The sequence below is a fragment of the Bos indicus x Bos taurus genome, chromosome 6 (genome assembly GCF_003369695.1).
Source record: "Bos indicus x Bos taurus breed Angus x Brahman F1 hybrid chromosome 6, Bos_hybrid_MaternalHap_v2.0, whole genome shotgun sequence".
NCBI classification, from domain to species: Eukaryota; Metazoa; Chordata; class Mammalia; order Artiodactyla; family Bovidae; genus Bos; species Bos indicus x Bos taurus.
In genome coordinates, this window is record NC_040081.1 from 60,215,319 (window position 1) to 60,229,986 (window position 14,668).

General features: G+C 41.5%; 1 protein-coding gene across 17 annotated transcripts in view; it reads right to left on the reverse strand.

Annotated features, from left to right (window-relative positions):
* Positions 1 to 14,668, reverse strand: part of APBB2 (amyloid beta precursor protein binding family B member 2) — a 384,146-nt gene that overhangs the window by 335,118 nt on the left and 34,360 nt on the right. Inside the window, exon 1 of one of the 17 annotated variants that reach the window (XM_027544332.1) lies at positions 7,046 to 7,082. The exons of the other annotated variants lie outside the window; for them this stretch is intronic. The gene's annotated coding sequence lies outside the window, so the exon portion shown is untranslated. Of the gene's footprint in view, positions 1 to 7,045; positions 7,083 to 14,668 lie in introns of those variants that run through there. 17 annotated transcript variants of the gene reach the window in all.

Consider the following 14,668-nt stretch of genomic DNA (forward strand, 5'->3'; position numbering starts at 1 on the left):
CTAACAAGAACCCATTCCCCAGAGTCCAATTCTTTTATAGGTGTACTGAGAAAAAACTAATTTTCCAGGTTATTAAAGGTAAAAGCCAGACCCCAGACTTTGGTGATAAACAGCTACTTGCCCTGTGTGCTGCCCAATGACCATTCTGCAAGACCGTTACACCAAAAGCTCCTTACTGTTCCACACTTTGCTGCAAAGAAAATAGGCAGCTCCCAACAAAAGAATGTGTACTCAAGGTACAGTTACCTTGTAAAGCAAGAGAAGATGTCAGAAGCCAACTCTGAATCTTGTTGAATAAAGGATTATGGAGGACAAAATAGTCAAAGATCAAGAGCCAAACTCATACACAACTCAGCTAAGGTTTAGCAGACTGTTGGTTTGAATAACACTTTTATAAGATTCCCCTAGAACCTATATCCACAGTGGCCCAGAATGATCCTTATAAAAGGTAATCCTACCCACGTCTTTCCCCAACCTAAAGCTCGTACATAGTTTTCAATTGCATTTAAAACAAAAACAAAATCCTGGTAGTAGCCTAGTGTCCTGGGCCCTGCCCACTACTCCAGCTCTTCATCAAGGTCCCTCTGCTTTGCATGCTCCAGGCCCTGAGTCAGTCTTGATCTTCATTCCAAAGACTCAGTGCAAACTGTGCTCTTTGTCTAGAATGTCTTCCCACTCCCATCACCCTGACATACCCACACACTCACACACACCCAGCCTAGCTAACTTCGATCCACTCATCAACATCATTCGGGTTTCAGTTGAAATATCACTTAATCAGGGTGGCTTTTACTGACCAATCTTGAGAATTAACAGGGGTCCTATGATTTCTCTTCATAGAACCTACCACCATTTCTAACTATATATTTAAAGGCTCTTGGTCTCCTATTAGATTAGGAGCACCTAGAGGGCAGGGATTAAGTCTGGTTTGCAGACCACCACATCCTAAAGTCCAGCACAGCATTCTGCACTTTGGACAGAGAGGTGGATGATCCTGCCCAAGTCCTTAACTTTTTTCAGGGATTAAATGAAGCACTGTATGTCAAGCATATAGATATGGTAAGCACTCATCAATGAGAGCTATAAGAATTACGCCAAAAGGTCTTTGCTCCAAATATGCTTGAAATTTACCTCTGCTTTTTCTTTCACCTGATGGAGGGGAAAACAGCCTAGCAAAAGATGCCAAGTTGTCACTTTTTCGATGATATTTCTTGACTGCCAAGTCAGCTCATTTTAGGATTACTGAAAAACTTCAAATTGCAAGGTATCATCAAGAAAGGAAACACTTCTAAAATTAACACACTACATTTTTGTTACTCTGAGATAAATCTATACTCATCATCAGTTCATTTTTACTTCCCTCTATAGTCTTCAACGTCATCATCTCTTTCAAACTTCTGGTTATTACTACAAGGACATTGACTCCGTTTTCAAAGACTCTACTAATAATTTTCATGAAAAGGAGTTAAAACTATGGCCAAAATTTCACCTGCTTTAAAAACATGAAAAGCTTGCTTACCTCAACTATGAACTCGTGAAAGTAGGATAAATCAGTTACCCTGAGCAGTCCTTGTTCATAGGATTTAGAATCATGTACAGTGGTAAGTCAGTGAAAAGATAAAAATAGGGGACTGAAACACCCAAACTGATCATTTTTTTCAAGATATGTTTCATTGTAAGAGCAGCGAAATTCTCCTGGGCCCAGACAATATGCTCAGGCAAAGGAAACAGGGTCCAAATACTGAGATTTCTTAGGAGATAACTAGACAAATTCCTATTGACCAGAAGAAAAATGAGAATTCAAGAGTGTGTTACTTCCTTAGAAGTAAACGACACTTTAAAGAAAATGTCTCCACTGAAATTCCAGATTTATATATTCTATGCAGCGATCACCTAGCAGCTGCATGCAAGGTCCAGTGGGTAATTCAAAGATGGACAAAGATGGGAGTCGGGGGAGACTTTCCTTCTACCCTCCTAGGTTTGATAGCTAGGTCTATGAAATAAACTGAGAACAGGCAGATTAACAGGAGAAAAGGTCCACGAATGTATTAATTTTTAACATAACACACATTGGGGACATCACAGGAAAAATAAAATGAGTACCCCAAAAAAGCAGTGAGATTTGACAGCTTATACACCATCTTAAGGAAAGGGAAGGATATCAGCCTCTCTGCAGAGAGCAAACGATTTTTCAGAAGATGAATAAGCCCTTAGAAGAATAGATGGGAGACATCATAGTTTGTTATGAAGTCTGTCTGGGTGTGGTGTATGTGAAGAGGCAATCCTTCCCTGGTTGATGAAAGTCGTGGGGAGGGGATCTGTGACAACCGAGTTCCTTCTGGAGGATCTGTCTTCAGGTAGATAAGGGGAGTTCAGAGAAAGCCTCTCTCTGTATTTGCTGTTTTTCAAGTGCCTTTAGTTAAAACAATCAATACATCAAAGTAGCACATTTTGGGGGGCATGTAGGTGAACTCCTTCAGATGATCCGTATCCTCAGTCATGGGATAAACAGATACACAATACATACAAAACTGCTCATGCATCTGATACTTTGAATCTCACGAAAGCTAAGAACCTGTGTGTGTGGGGGGGGGGGGGGTGGTGATATTTAAGCAAAAAAAGCTCTCTTAATTTAATCCCCTTGCCAGACTAACCAGCACACCCCACTCCCTCTCTACAGCACAATGACTAATGTTTCAGCACACCAGCAGCTCACAGCTAGTAGGAGGCGCTACTAGAGCCCAGGGCTTCTCCAAGTATGGTCCAGAGATAGACACCAGTCTGCAAACTGTTATCAGCTGCCCAGGAAATGGAAAGTGAGCATTTACAATAGAAATGTGGGTAGTCTTCAGACACAGTTGCCACACCCAAGTGCATGAATAGCAGACTCATCTCAGTGACCAGTTTTGGTGATGACGACCTTGTGAGGCAAGTTGTCAAGTGCTGTAGAACCATGGGATCACAAGAGATAGTTTAAGGTTACCTTCTCAACGGTAATGTAAGTATATTAAAATCGAAACCCACTTCTTTCATTGAAAGATCATTTACATTTGACCATAAATTTAAAGGACAAGTTGGATTTGGCTACTGAGGAAGAACTGAAGTTGAATTTTGACACAAGCATCACTTGCTTCATTTTGGAGAAAAGTGAAAAATAAAGATCCTGAGCTTGCTGAAATTGCTTTGTCTTTCTTCATCCTCATCAACATCCCTCTACAAGGCCAGCTCCTCTACCGTGGGCGTTACTAAAACAAAATCATAATCAATTGAGATATACATTATTCATTAACTCTGAGACAAGCTAGCACTAACCCAGCCTAGAGCAAATAGGTTAACAAGCAAGAGTAAGTTCATCTATGACATCAAAAATCTTAAAACACTGATTACATCCAGTGAACCAGTGAAGTTGCTCAGTCGTGTCCCACTCTTTGCGATCCCATGGACTGTAGCCTACCAGGCTCCTCCATCCATGGAATTTTCCAGGCAAGAGTACTGGAGTGGGTTGCCATTTCCTTCTCCAGGGCATCTTCCCAACCCAGGGATTGAACCCAGGTCTCTTTACCGTCTGAGCTACAGGGTTATTTAATATGGAGAATCACCACTTTAGTCATAATTTTCTGTTCAGCTATAACTGGATTAACAAATTAACAAGCTATAGTGAGTTGTTATGTGAATTACCTATATTCATGCTTTTTTTTGGAAGGAGATGCACAGATTTTGTAATTTTCTTTCCTATATTTGCTGTGTTTATATTTAACAAAATGTAATTTTATTTATGTTGTTTCTAAAATATTTTTTTAAAAAACCTAAGGCTTGCATAACTTTTTTATTTCTTTCCTCCTTTTTTTTGTTAATAAAAGAACAAATCCATGACAGATTGAAAATAAAAAGACTAGACCTTCACCACATATAGGCTGAGAAGCAGAGGTCAGCCCCCCAGTAAAGCTGTACCTTTCTCTAGGGTCAGATGTGTTCACGTCTGTCTATGCTAGTCGTTCAATTGTATGTAAACACATAATAAATTGTATAAAAACACATAAAATATGAGCTCAGAAAAATGTTTCTATGAAAATGAAGTTGCATATCTGAATACTGTGGAGTAATTCAATGAAAGAGTAACACTAAAATAACTGCTGTCAAATTAGGCATGAAAAAGTGGCAAAGGATGGGGAGGCAAATCAGAAGAACCTGGAAGAATTCTAAACTCATAGCTCACAAGCATCCTAACACTCTAAAGCAAGCCAAACTGAAAACCAGGTAGACTAGGCATTGCAGGTTATGGTCCATGTGCCAAAAAACACATGGAAACCACTTATCAGGCCCTACTTCAGAAATTAGCAACATGGATGTACATTTATATGTCTAAATTTAAAATATAAGATATAAATAAATGTAATGTTTTTTACACTTCTCCACTTCAACTGAGCAGCTGCTGGTCATAAGAGCCCCAGATAAAACAGCTTATCCTATAAACACAAAATTCTGCACTGAATATTCAAGAGATTCTGACCTCCTGGCTCTATTACTGAGACATGACCGGTAGATGACAAAACAGGGACAAAATACAATGTATAGAAAGACACACCAGTCACAAAAAGCATAAGGAGTCCAAAGAGAGATTCTAACCATATAAAGAAAATGAAACAACTTGTGAAATTGCAAAGCATATGTCTCTTTTTTAGTAACACTCTTATCCATACTGCATTCCTGCAGAGAATGTGCTTTTTAGCAGTTAACAGCATTAACCAGGAGAAGGCAATGGCACCCCACTCCAGTACCCTTGCCTGGAAAATCCCATGGATGGAGGAGCCTGGAAGGCTGCAGTCCATGAGGTCGCTAAGAGTCGGACACGACTGAGCGACTTCACTTTCACTTTTCACTTTCATGCATTGGAGAAGGAAATGGCAACCCACTCCAGTGTTCTTGCCTGGAGAATCCCAGGGACGGGGGAGCCTGGTGGGCTGCCGTCTATTGGGTCACACAGAGTTGGACGCGACTGACGCGACTTAGCAGCAGCAGCAGCATTAACCAAATAAAAGCAGAGCCCTAGGGGGACTTTTTTCGAAAGGTCAAGAAACAAATGCAGAATCAAAAAGTAATATATAAAATTCCTTTATGAGATACTGCAAAACATTTTCCTCTTACTATTGTTAGGTAGGTAGAATAGGGAAAAGGAGTCCAAAATGGCAGTGGCTAAAAGACAAGGAAGGTCAAAGGAAGGTCGGAGGACCAGAGTGAAGACTTCAGGCAGAACAAACAGCACTCCTGGCTAAGCCCGATTTGCATAGGGCAGGCCCAGGTGGAGGAAAACACATATAAAAGGAGGAGCCAAACGCTCGCTCTCTCTCTCTCTCTCACTCTCCTGCTATCTTCTAAATAAAATAGAGCTGTAACACTGATTTGCCTAAGAGCTATAACACGGTTTGTCCAAGACCCAAGAGCTAATGTCCGTCGCTCCAAATCTTTATTGTGACGAGACAAAGAACCGAGGAACGTACACTCACGTGACACTATCAATACAGAAAATTGTTTTGAAACATAAACCAAACTAATCCATGGCCACAGGTTTAGCTTAATTCTGAATCAAACTTTTTGGAGCTTATCCATGGAATAAATGCAGGGGAGGAAAAAATAATTTTCCCTCCACATTTCTGAATTCTTAGCTGAAACTCTTGTAATAAAAGACAGATTAACAAGAAAGAAAAAAAAATAAAAACTCATTAACATATATACTTTGTATACATGGGAGATATCCAGAGGAAAATGAATAACTTGAAGAGGTGGCTTAGAATTCAGACTTAAATACCATCATAATAGGGAAAGGCGAGGGGGAAGTTAGCATCTTAGCGGAAAAATGAATGGGTCTTTAGAAGAGGAGGGACGAATGATAGTTTGTGACAAAGTCTGTCTGGGCCTGGTGTTGACTCCTAGTCTCCTTTCCCATGATAAGGGTCAATCCGTTCTGGGTGATGAAACTCCTGGGGTGGGGCTCTATGACAACTGAGTTCCTTTTGGAGGATCTGTTTTCAGGCAGATAAGGAGACAACTGGGACATGAGGCAGACAAAGCCTTCCCCTGCATTTATGTGGCTCAGAGCTTCCCTTGTGGCCCAGCTGGTAAAGAATCTGCCTGTATTGCGGGAGACCTGGCTTCAATCCCTGGGTTGTGAGATGCCCTGGAGAAGAGAAAGGCTACCAACCCCAGTATTCTGGCCTGGAGAATTCCATGGACTGTACAGTTCAGGGGTCACAGAGTCAGACATGACTGAGTGACTTTCACTTTTCAAGGGCCTACAGTTCAAAATAATCAATATATCAAAGTGGCATCTTCAGAGGCGGCATGTCCTAAACTCCTCCAGTCAAATTCGGGGCAGCATATGCTACTACCCTCCACACACAAAGCGCGGGCTATGGGGGGTGGACACCAGGTGCATGTTCCAGGCCCTGCCCTCCAACTGTGGCTCTGCCAATAATTAGAACCATGACTCTTAATTTTGGGGTCCCCATTTGCGATCTCAGGGAGTCAGCACCACAGGTGCTACCCACGCTAAGCTTCTATTACTGTGGAACTAAACACACCAGTGAAATGCAATGACGCTTTTATGGGCAATGAAAGGCAAGAGGCAAACATAAAATCCACTACAGTGACAGATCTGGACACTTGCCGCCTTGGTTATGAAAAAAAGGAAAACATGGGGAGACATGTAGCCCAGATAGCAGTGTCCCAGACAACCAAACTTTTATAATCCCTTCTGGGAAAATGAATAAAACCACAATATAACTTCTAAAAAAATTTTTTTTGTTCGCGTTCAAATAGGTTTTCTTCCTTATTTTGTAATTAGCAAAAATTTATTTTTAAAATAACAAGAAGGAAGTATATTGAGACTAGGGATTCACAGTGGTTATTTAAAGACTGCTTTACTGGCATCTTTATCTGCTCATACAGAACATTAAATTAATTTTTTCTTTTTTAGCGAAAAGGTGATAATGAAGTAATTAGGAACATACACTCAGAGCTAGGTGGCCTGGATCCAAGTCCCACTTACCAGCTGTACGTCCTTGAGTAAGTTTCAGTTTCCTCATCTGCAAAATGAGGAAAACATGGTCTCATCATCTCACACGGTTGCTGGGCATGAACAGGAGTTAATATACGTACAGCACTAAACACAGCTTTTCTGCACACACAAGAACCTACACAAGCATTCGCTAATACTTTATGGTGACTTTTTCATGTTTAACCAAAAATAGATGCTCACTAACACACCAAATGAAAACCAAACAAACATCAAGACCCTAGAAAACCTCACATAAAAATATCAACATTAAACACTTAAAACATTAAAATAACTCCAAGAATATAATGACATATATCATGTCCTATGACGGGTGTATGCTATATATGACAGTACCTTCATCTAAGTATTTTCCCAGGCTCCAATCCTTCATCAATTCATCCTACACTAGATGAAACTTCCGAAAGCAATGGGCTTAGGTCAGTCCCTCCAAGAACCTCGATGACTCCACACAGTACAGGGTAAACCCCAGAGCCAGACTAAATGAGCCGTTAGCACCCTGTACTTCACAGTATCTACCAGTTTGTACTGGGTTATAATTACATACTTGAGTGTTTGGTTAATGCCTTTCTTATCACTAGAATGACTGACAGCCCAGGACGTAGGCCTGCATTTTACCCACCACTGTCCATCACAGGCACGCCTGCTGCAAGTGCCATTATGTACGTGATGGATGACCCTCAGCATCCATGCAGGCTCACAAAACACCCCATTGGTACGACCTTTCACGGTTTGCAAAACACCCTCACATAAATTTTCTCACCTGAGTCTCACAGTAAGCCTTTAGGGAAGGCAGAGGCCCCAGAATTCAGAGTCACCGAAGGTCACATTCAGTGTGCTAACTCCTAGTCTGACGTTCCTTCCAGAACATTCTCCTGAGTTAAATCCAATAAATCATACTAAGGCTTTGACCTCTCCTTGTACTTTTCAGCGTCTATGGTTTTTACTCTTCCCTTCTACCCATCTAAAACGTCTCCTGCCTCCTTTCCTGATTTTCATTCTTTATTAATAACAGTGATTGATGGGCAAATGCTCCACCTTCCCTCAGGTGTCATACATGTTTCATTGCTAGTGCGTGGACACCCGTGTATTTACTCACCAAAATGTTTTTCAATTGTATGGACATTTCAATATAACACTGAGCACCTACTAAGTGTTTGACTATGTGAAATTCCAATGAGAACTGCACAGTTAGGACACTCCTGTCCTAGTGGTTAGAAAAACCACTGAAGTTTCTAGAAGAGAATAACAATGTAAATCAACATGCTTTAAAAAGCATACAATGGCTGCCACCCAGCCTGAGATATCCCAGGTACCTTAGTTAATAAGGAAAGTAACTGCTAATTCCCACTAAATAGATTTTATCAATTTCTATATCATTTTGAAAAAGAATACAGATTAAATTAACTTACCATCATTTTAAAGAAAAATACTCATACAACGACATCCACAAGCCAAGTACCCCCAGGTCTACTCCACCAAAATGGTTTTTGTCCATAAGGTCTGTTACACAGTTAACGGTCCTTCTCAAACTCATCAGCTCAAAAGCACACACAATTAAAATGGAAACAAGAGATGCAGGAATCCTATTCCTCTGAATTAACAGCACAGAACCACAGCTCTAAATACTACAGCAATAAACCTACAATAATCCTCGTGAAATATAGTATCAATTAAATGTTGGTGCAAGAAATGTAACGCAGAATTACTGCCGTATTAACACTCTCTGAAGATAAATCACCAAAGACTTTAAACAAGTGCAAATCGATTCTATGAATATTTAACACAGCTGGCTGTATTTAAAATTTCCCATGGCAGACATATACTGGCATCCAAAAGAGCTCCAAAGGGTTAAAAGTGAGAAATTATATATGAATTCAGAAAAAGGAAAGACAGCAGCCTGTGAATTTTTCTTATCTTGGAAATGACAATATTTTACAGCCTCAGGGGAAAGAAGACAAAACAGTATTCCATAGTGTTAACTCATTACAGGATTTAATAGAAACACCACCCAACTAATCCTTCCTTCCCATCTAAATTTCATTGCTGAATTTAAGAGTCCAATCTCAGATAAGAAAAAAAGTTGCAAGAACACTGTAACAAGAGGAAAGGACAAAAACCTGAGATATTGTTTGTCTCAAGATAAAGGTGTGGGTCCGTGAATCTGTATAAAGCTGCATGCCTGTCTCCACCTCACTGTCTCCTAAGGACACAACTGCTTTCGAACACCATGGTACCACAGGTTTTGAACAAGCCTAAGCAAGCCTGCAGAACGGTGGGGTTGTGCTGGTTTTCTTGTTTGAGGGTCTTTAAAAGTAGACTGAAACTTGCCCAGGTGTTTTCTTTTATCTTCCAACAGATCAAGTGGCCTCCGCACACCGCGCACCCCCCCCATAAGTTTCTTGATCACTCTGCCTTTCCCACACCTTGACCATCTACAAGGCGGTTGATTTATAAATAAATCCCGCAGAGAAGCCATGACCAACCTCTAGAGAGGAGCCTCATGAGGAAAAACTTCCCTTTTATTGTATCTAAAGCTCAGTTTAATTCCACTTCCCTCTTTTTTTTTCCCTCTGTGAACTCAGTAGAAGGGAATAAATCCTTGAAAGAAATAAAATCCCTTTTATCTCACAAAATAATCACATGTGCAAATTCTATAAGTTAATAGCTAATAGGTGTGCCCCTCAAAGGAGGGAAGACATCAATGATCAAATTTAATTCTCTCATTTGTGTTTAAAAGAGTCAGACCTAATTTGGCCTTATAGAAACAAAGCATTTAATGTCTCCTTTGGTTCTGAAATTGTACCAGTCTCCCTGAAAGTTTAAGTTCACACTTTCACCTACATTCAATTCCCAGCAAGTGTATAGAGCTTTTCCTAATAGTTTCACTGAGTCATTGAGGGAATTGGAGTAAAACCCAAGTTCCTTCTGTTTAACTCCACTCTGAGTTGCCCTTTTAGGTCTTCTGCTCCCTTACCTTGGCAGACTGGGAAGATGAGATAAAATTCAAGTATGTTAATTATACTTTGCTCCTAATTCTTGATTTTAAGATATGCAAAGGAGAAAATTGCGATGCTACTAAAATTGTTTTTGGAGGTAAATTATCCTGCAGACTAATTATGTATAATTTCTTCATTTTCTTTATTCAAGCAAATGAATTCCAGATAAATTTCCTTTTAGGTCAAATTTTTCTTCTCTTGAAAAAATTCATGACTAAGCCTATATAACCCTAACACTGCCTTACTCAACCCTCAAGAACTGAGTATTACTACATATCCTGTTAGGAGGAAAGGAGCTAAAACTTGTCTGAAAGGCGGTAACATTACATACTTTGCCATAAAGTTGCTATTTCTGAGAAGAGCTAAGACTAAACAACCCTGTAAAAGAAAAGAGGAGGGAGCCTAAGAAGTATCGATACCTGACCTCCATCCTAAGATGATCACACAAAGGTTTTCCATTTCTAGCATCCTAGTTACTCTTCATCTCTGCTGTCAACACGGGCCCTCCCAGCAAGCTACTCATAAAATTAAATGCTGCCTGTGTTTAGCCTCTACTTTGTCTCTTCCGAGTTCACTCTAACCAGGCTTTCATCACTGTCATTCTATCAGAACTGCTCTTGTCAAAGTCACCAATGGCCTCCATGTTGCCAAAGCCAGAGGTCAACCCGTTTCTTACTCTATTGGATGATTACTTTTGAAACACATTCATTACATGCCTTCTGAAACCCCTCTGCCCTCTTTCTTTGGGTTCACTTCCCACCTCACTGACTCCTCTTTTCAGGGCTCTCTCTGCTGGTCCCTTTCACCTTTGAACTCTGGATTCCAGAATCTCTCATACATCCAATTGCCTCCTCAACCTCTCTACATGAGTGTCTAACAGGCATCACAAACTTAAGTCCTAAATCAGACTCCTACTGTTACCACCTCACTGGCTCCTTGCAAAACCCTGCCCATCTCAGCAAACGGCAACTCCATTCTTCCAGGTGCTCAGGAGCCATCCTTGCCTCTTCATTTGTTTCCTCTCTCTCTCTCTCCTTCCTCCTCACCACATCTAATCTACTGCGATAACAGCTCTACCTTAGTATATCTTAAACCTCACAAATCACTACCACCCTCTCTAGCATCCGGCACAGTGAACAGCATCTCCTGCCTTGATTACAGTAATGCCTCTGCTTCCTCTCTTCATTCTCATCTCCACAAAAGAGTGATCATTTGTAAAAGATAAATGTGATTATTATATTATTAACCTGTTCAAAACCCTCTAAGGGCTTCCCACCTGCTATGGGTTGAAGTGTTCCCCCACCCTACCTCACGAATTCACATGTTGACGTCCTAACCCCCCAATACCTTATTTGGAAAGATGGTCATTGCAGATTTATCAGTTAAGATGATGTCATTAGGGTGGACCCTAAACCAATATGACTGGTATCCACCTAAGAAGGGGAAATTTGGACACAAAGACACACACATAGGGAGAACCCCACAGGAAGGTGTGGGTTGAGACCTGCAAGCCAAGGAACACCAAATATTGCCAGCAAACAACCAAAAGCTAGGAGAGAGAGATGGAGCACAGACTCTCACACCACCATCAGAAGGAACCAACCCTGCAGGACCCTGATGGACTCATGACATCCAGAACCGTGAACCAATACATTTCTGTTGTTCTTCCACCCAGTTTGCGGAACTCTATTAGAGCAGCCCGAGCAAACTAATACACTATTTCACGCAGCATAAAAGGTGAACTCCGTGCAATGGCACAAAGGTCCCACATGACTGTACCCGACTCACACCCTGGCCCCCTTGATGTTCCCCCAATAGGCCAGGCGCATGTCTCAGGGCCCCTGCGATGGCTCTTCCTGCAGCCTCTCTGCTCTGCTCCGGTACCAGCAATTCTTTTAGATGTCTGTCTCAATGCCTCCATAAGGCCTTCTCCTCCCTCCAACACTCTCACTCCCCTCACCAAGTCTTGTCTTTCTCCACCATTGTGTCACCTCCAGAAACTTACTTACTGTGACAGACTGGGAGAGCCACTGCTAAGAGCTGCAGAGCAGCTGCAGGCAGAAGCACTCCAGGGCCCAGCTCCTCGGTGACCAGAGAACGTCCTGCCGGAGGCCACACCCCTTCCGGGCAGCCACACCAGGTAACACACCTGAAGGCAGCGAGCTCATCGCTGATGCCTCAGCTTGTCAGGCAATCCATGCTCACTCCAGGGTTCTCAGGCAGGCTGGTGGAGGCTCTGTCAAACCTGCACCGCAGCTCAACCTCATCCTCTGTCCAATCCTGTTTCCACCCCCTTCTGTTCACTGTGTGGATCCCAAGTCAACACCTTGTTCCCCAACCTCCAAATCAGCGCCTACTTCAAGAAAACCCAACCCTGAAGCACTTACCTGCCTCCCGCCACTTGAGTATTATCTTATTGAGGGCAGAGAGTTTGTTTCAATGTGTCCCCAAAGCCTAAAATACTACCTAGTAGGAACAGGAAATAACTGAATGGGGATGGTGGAAGGAAGAAAAGGAGAGGAAAAAAGAAAAGGAGGGAGAGAGGGAAGGAGGGAGAGCACTGACTCTGCGGATAGGAGACTGCTGCTGCTGCTGCTGCTGCTGCTGCTAAGTCGCTTCAGTCATGTCCGACTCTGTGCGACCCCATAGACGGCAGCCCACCAGGGTCCCCCGTCCCTGGGATTCTCCAGGCAAGAACACTGGAGTGGGTTGCCATTTCCTTCTCCAATGCATGAAAGTGAAAAGTAGAAGTGAAGTCGCTCAGTAGTCATGGCCTGCAGCCTACCAGGCTCCTCCGTCCATGGGATTTTCCAGGCAAGAGTACTGGAGTGGGTTGCCATTGCCTTCTCCATGGATAGGAGACTAGCCCCTGGATAAAATAAACTCTTAAGATAGTCATTATCTGTCACAAAGCAAAAGGAATACATACGATTACAATGAAACTGTGCATGAGGTTTCCAAAGTGCACGTGGCTGTTTTATTTCAGAGAAACTTAAAAAATTTTGTGTACAAAGTCTCTGAGATTCACTTAGTATCTTTATACTCCTGACTCCTCCCTTCGTCCTAGGATTTTAAATTTTGCAACCTCAAGGTCTACCATCAAGAGGATTTCAGGACCCGAACCTTTCAGGCAGGAAAAATACTGTGTAACTACTGTTCAATAGCTTTGTGATATCTTATATGTTAATTCTTAACTCCCACTAACAAGAAACTCTGCTTGGCATTTGATGGATATAAACAGTGTATTATAGCCTTTCTCTTTATTGACTGTGTCTTATTTCAGGCCTCACTCTCTCTCTCTCTCTATATATATATATACACACACACACTTTTTTTCCCCTCAGAGAACTGCCTTTCACGTTATTGCAAAACTAATTGCATTCAGCTCTGACAAATGACATAAAATATATTTTCCATGCTCCATAATTGGCTACTTGTTTGGACCCAAATAAAGCTGATTTCCACCTGGTCACGTACCTCATGCCAATTCAATCAGGAATATGTGAGGTTTGACTACAAAGTAACAAAGCTGAGAGGGTTGTGTGTGCTTGATTTATAGAGTCACTTCCATTTCTTTACATATCATTGCATAATGGGATTCTAAGGGGAAAATGTAAAGACATGTTTAACAACAAAATCACCTCTAAACTAGAGCTACTATCACTCTACTGGTCTGAATTACAAATGGATTCAGAACACTGTGCTTAGAGCACAGAAACGTCATACACAGTTGTATGTACACATAGATAAACATAAATATTCCATACATAGAAATATTTTATAACCATAAATATGAATAACAGGGTCCTCCCAGTCAAACCTATCTAATTTCATCAACCTTCTGAAATTACATCTTTCACTGAAGCAGCCCCAGGGCACAAATGCAATAAGATAACATTAATTAAAATACATAAAACCATCCAGGAGTAGCAAGGAATATACTATCCAATTTTTTAAGGGTAGAAGTTGAACCAAAAATAGTAATCAATGTTTTGCCAGCTTAAAAAGCTAAGTCTTACATAGTGCCTGAAGCTACAACTCTACCAGACTTTCTCCAAGGTAGAATAATAATAATAATTAGCATGTTATTCATCCGTCTGGTATGCACCTAACTTGGCAGTGTACATGTGCACGCTCATTTTGCAACCACAAGCTTCAGTTCTCTGCTACCTACTGGCCATTAAGCAGAATCTGCGAAGTTCCAAAATACAACGTGCCATCCCCAATCACTATGCCAACATTCAAAGCACACACAAAAAATGGAGATTCTATGCAATCCTAATGAGACCCTCGTAACTACTGCTGCTGAAGTTCAGCTCTCCACTTCATGACATCTGGGGACTGAAAAAAGAAAACAAATTCCTAGGACATTTCAGAAGACTGGCCATTCCTGTTGATGATCTACCTAGATAACGCAAAAGAAAAGAATCTTAAAGAGGCAGGAAGGTTTCCAGCTCTGGTGTCTGTGGGGACAGTCGTGCTGCTCACCATGGCAGGGAACACAGCAAGTCCTAACAGGGTTAAAAAGTGCTGGCATCACACACGGCTGGCAGGGATGTAAACCTGAACAACCACTTTAACAGACTCCATGAAGGCT